This window comes from Trachymyrmex cornetzi, unplaced genomic scaffold (assembly GCF_001594075.2).
Source record: "Trachymyrmex cornetzi isolate Tcor2-1 unplaced genomic scaffold, Tcor1.1 scaffold509, whole genome shotgun sequence".
In the NCBI taxonomy this organism is placed as follows: Eukaryota; Metazoa; Arthropoda; class Insecta; order Hymenoptera; family Formicidae; genus Trachymyrmex; species Trachymyrmex cornetzi.
The window spans coordinates 621803-627416 of record NW_017299817.1 but is presented as its reverse complement, the minus strand read 5'-3'; the positions used below and the strand labels follow the sequence as shown (position 1 = coordinate 627416).

General features: G+C 32.0%; 1 pseudogene; it reads right to left on the bottom strand.

The window, feature by feature from the left end:
• Positions 1–2042: 2042 nt before the first annotated feature.
• Positions 2043–4533, bottom strand: LOC108765669 (ubiquinone biosynthesis O-methyltransferase-like; annotated as a pseudogene).
• Positions 4534–5614: the final 1081 nt, after the last annotated feature.

The following is a 5614-nucleotide window of genomic DNA, read 5'->3' as shown; positions in this document are numbered from 1 at the left end:
CTCGAAATAATCCATAGTAAAATTGTCGTCGAAGAATGAGAAAGGTAAATATTTTTTCGCCACCCATTTTACCGTCAACACGTTAAATTGTTATTGAGTGAGATTTCCGCCAATGGAAATATTGGAATCAGATTTTGAAAATGATATCTAAAACAGTGTAATATTATGTAATATATAAAATTTATTAACGTATTAAAGCAGTGCAGGCACTACTAAATTCGTTAGAATATACGAATATAGCAACGTTAAAAATACAAAATTAAACGTTGAAATCCTCGAAAATAGATCAGGGTTGCCAAAGACCTGGAAAACCGGGAAAAGTCAGGGAAAAATGTAAAAAAGTCTGGAATTTTGAAATTTGTTCATAATTTCCTTAAATTGCTCCTATTCCAGATAATTGTTATAATTTTTTAATATTATATCTGACGTTTATAATGAAATACGTTCAAAACTTGCACACTTTAAACGATTTTAATAAAATAATTAAAATTTATATTTTATTCAGTATTTTTATTTGATCGCTCTTTTTCATAACTGCATTCTTTTTTCCAATACTAATTTATTTTTTGTTGGCTTGAATTTGCACCCAAAATTTTAGTATGCTATTAAGCCTTTTTTGCGTTGTTTCTAATAATATAGGCTAGTTTTCCTACAACTCTTGGCTTTAAATGTGTTAAAATTTACATATTTTATATTGGAAAGTTTTGCATTTTTATCTGAAAAATCTGGAAAAGTCAGGGAATTTTTAAATTTATTTTCTGTGACAACCCTGTAGATGTTGTTATTGTTATTTCTATTATTTCTAATATTATAACTTTTGATTCAGATGGTAAATCGTCTCTAATTTTTTTATATTACTTTTAAATGCAATTTAGAATATTCTGTATTTTTTTCAAGCAATTCTTATAATAACATATTGCATTTGCCTTCCAACTTCCTTAAAATTAAATGCAGTACTAGTATAAGTTTATGCAATTAACGCATAATTATTTTTATCTATTCTCTCGCAATTGTTTATTTTTCTTTATTTTTTTTTTATTTAAAGAAAACTGAACAAAACGTAACAATTCATTTTAGAAACTTTACACAAGCACATAGTTATTTGTCTGCAAAGCTATATTTAAAAGTAACATGTGCTACCTTCTGAAAAAATCTATGACTTTGTAGTTCGAAACTGGTGTACAAAATATTTCCTCGTATATCGTTGGGTGTACATTTTTTATGTGTTGGTTCAGGCCGGTTGTGTTTCCTCCAGTCATTTTGATTTGCCTTTTTCCGGATTTGCATAATTTACAAATGCCGAATTTCTTTTTGGTATTTGTAGGAATTGTAGGAAATTGTTGTGTAGTATTCTTTTACTCTCTTGCACCTTTTTACCAGAATATGTTCGTCGCCGCTGAATTGATCTTCCGGTATATAATCTTCATCGCTGCTCATGATGATGATAAACAAACGATGATGATAAACATACACAACTGAAGATTATGTAACGTAATCTATCCCGTTGAAATGAAAATGCGAGGACACGCGCGAAAAATGGCGAAAGACAATAACCAATGCAGCATAAACAAATGAAAAACTAGATATTTTGGCGCATTCGCACAGCTCCCCCTCCTAGTACGATAATTTCACGTCGCGCGGCGTATACGAGATCATGAAACGAGATCGAGACGAGATCGAGATGATATCAGTTGAGACGAGATCAAGACCTAATTATCGAGACTTTTCCGAGACGAGATCGAGATCAATGCACACGGAGAGAATTTTTTCTTAGAGTTTAACCTGAAAATATGATAGTCGTGGGACAACGTTGTATTTCGAAGAATTTTAATGTAAATCTCTCTCATTCATTAATAAAACTGAAATAAAGGAAGTAAAATAAGTTTGATTAATTTTATTGAAGTGCATGGTAAAAATCTTTAAAATATTATATTGTACCACAACTACCATATTTTCAGGGTAAATTTTAAAAGAAAATTCTCTCCGTGCAATTCTTGTCTCGTCTCGGAAAAGTGAAACACTATCTGAAAATTATTTACACGCTAACTTCATTTTTGTTTGATCGCATGAAGCATATATAAAGTAGATACACTAGACGATTGAGACCATTGTCTTGTTAATGGATTAAATTTCATACCACTAATCGATCTCGTTTCGCAATCATCTGCAAAAGAAAAGGATTAAGAAACACTTACATGGATAATTGCGAACGTGTTATCTAATACATAATATTATATAGATATGATTTTTACACACACATAATAAAATATTTTCTTTAAATATTTTTTTCTTAGATTTAATAGGAATAAAACATATCTGTTAAGCTAGCACTCCCCACCTCACAAAAAACCAAAATAGCACTTATGCCAGAATTAAGTGCTTATTATGTGCCAATTATGTGCTCTATTGCCAATTTTAGTGCTCAAACAGATTAACAGAAAATTGTGAATGAATATGGGGGCCGTGCTAGTTTAACATTAAAAGTTAGCACCTCCTTCATATAAATTAAATTAAATTACATACAAAATAAAAAAATTAGTACAGCAAAATTATATACTTTTTATGTGCTTTCAACATAACAGATCAAAATTAATGTAACTGTAATGGTTTAAAGATATACAGCAATAAAGTTTGATATGTAAATAACACCGGTACAAGAGTAAAGTACCAGTACAGAGGAGAGTACCAGTTACAGATGGCGAATTGATTGCTCAAATTGTTCCTTCACTTTTGCGCTTTCAAAATATCCACGACAAGATCATCCACGAGAAAATCACTCCCGAAGTGACCACCCACCGCCTCTCTACAAGAGTAAAGTGCCAGTTAAAATGAAGATAGCGAATTGGTTGTAGGCTTAAATTGTTCCTTCATTTATTTGTTCTCGAAATATGCACAACGAAATTTTGACGCTCGTACCAAGGAAAGTGGATAGAGGATGAGTGATCACTTTGGGGGTGATTTTCCAGTTTCAAAGGGAATGAGCACCAAAATCCCGTGCACATAAATAAAAGAATATTTTAAGCCTAAAACCAATTCGCTATCTATATTGTAACTGGTACTATACTCTGGTATCGATGTCATATGTATCAAGTTTTATTACCGTATATCTTTTAAACCGTTACGATTACATTAATTTTGATTTGTTATGTTAAAAGCACATAAAAAGCATATAATTTTGCTGTATTAATTTTTTCATTTTGTATGTAATTTAATGAAGGAGGTGCTAACTTAACGTTAAGCTAGCACCCTCACATTCAATCGCGATTTTCTGCTAAACATTTCCAGCACAAAAATTGGCATATATTAGAGCATATATGTAATAAGCACATAAAAAGCACTTAATTATGGCATAAGTGTTATTTTAATTTTTTTATGGGGGGGAATGCTAGCTTAACAAACATGAATAAAACTTACAGCTCTTTAACATATGTTGAACTTTATGAGGAGTAATAAATTTATTCCATTTCAAAGTACCGTAAGGTACACATTTCATAATTATTTATTCGGTAATTACAATAGTAGATAGCCAAGATGTTAGAGTTTTGTTTATTGTAGTTATGAAAATTGATTTTCCAGGTTTCATAATTTTCACACATTTCTGTAGACAATATTTGAAAAATATTTGATTTTTATGTAATATTTATCAATCTAATAGTATTAATAAATCTTCTATTTTTTTATTACAATATTGTACCTTTAAAAATAATTGTGGGTCAGATACATGCTCCAAAACTTCAGAAGATACGACAGCATCATATCTGCTGTTTTCGCTCTTCTTATGAGCAAAATCTTCCACGGTTGTGTGAATGTAATTCACTCTTTCTGATATGTTGGGATCTAATTTTAAATGCTCTTTAGCAACACTTATTAATTCTGCCGATACGTCTATTCCAGTTACTTGAGCTCCTGCTCTAGTTAAACCCTCGGCCATTATACCTCCACCACAGCCAACATCTACAATCTTGATTCCTTTCAAAGGAAAATTTGAATTCTGTATTTTGATTCCAGCGTTTACCAATCCATCTTTCACAAACTGTATTCTGAAAGGATTATATGAATGGAGGGCAGTTACTGGGCCGTTCTCGTTCCACCATAAGTTTTTCATAATTGAGAAATGTTCAACTTTCTTAGGATCTATCGATGATATTGATTTGTCAGTTTTGTTAACGTACATGATATTTCTTGACAATCTGTAATTCAAACTTTCTTTTTGACTGATAAAATGTTTTTATGTGACTATATTACATAAAAATAAAATTAATGTTCTAGTCATGCATTACTATCTACTTATAGTCTACAGATAAAATATATAAGATTAAGATTGATATTTTTCATAATACGATTAAATAATTATATATTTACAATAATATGTCATTGATTATCATACTTATTTCGGGGAATGCTTTTCCACGATCCGTTGAAACATTTGACAACGTTTATAGTTATCATGTCTATATTTAAACACAATTGCATTTATAATTTAAAAAATGAATTTTATCAACTCTCCGACAAGCAATGAAAATACACAACAGAATATATATCTGAAACTTATTTATAAATTTTACTGTAAAATCTAGATAATTAGATCTATCACTGTTAAATTTTATAGGGTCAAATTAACTTAATGTGAGTCGCCACTGCTCCTATTAAATCGTTATTTTTAACTATCGATATTATTGAGTAGGAGCAGTGGCGACTCACATTAAGTTAATTTGACCCTATAAAATTTAATAGTGTGATACAAAAAAATAATAATGAACACGTAAAATTACATGCTTTGTCACGTAAAATTTGTCCGTTAATATGAATATATAAAAAACTTTTAAAATTGGTAAAAGTACCGATTAGGAGGACCCTCCTCCAATGACCTTGACCTTGACATATGTTGTCAAGATCATGACTCTGAGTAATCTCCAACAGGTTTTAGCCGTCGCTCGCCCTCCGTGAAAAAGTTATTAATAATCAAAGTTTCAAAAATAGCGTCTTATTTCAATACAGTTTTATTCAATATTTAAAGCATCTAATGGATACATCATATTCATAATTTAAAAAAAGATATCAATTCTTTCGTCAAAATTATATATTCTTTTAAATAAGAATTTGGCAAGATAATATATATTTTTGAAATATATATGGTACATATATGCATATATACATATATGTATATGCGCATAACTCACCTTCGACTCTTACCCCTCTTCCCCCCTGCTTCAGGGGCGCCCGACTCTCACCTCCGACTCTGAGGAAGGGTGGGAGTCGATGGTGAGAGGTGTGCCCCCGAAGCAGGGGGGAAGAGGGGTAAGAGTCGAAGGTGAGAGTCGTGAGCCCCTGAAGTAGTGGGGAGGGGGAGTGAGAGAAATGAGTCCCTAAAGCAGGGGAGAGGAGGGGTGAGAGTCAGGGTGAGAGTCAGGGTGAGAGTCAGGGTGAGAGTCTTGCGCCTCTTTGCAGGGAGAGAGGAGAGTGAAAGTCGTAACTTTTTAAGGAATAACGAGCGGCGGCTAAAACCTGGAGATTACTCAGGGTCATGATCTTGACAACATGCGTCAAGGTCAAGGTCATTGGAGGGGGGGGGGGATCTCCTAATCGGTTCTTTTACCCTTTTATTTTTTGCTGT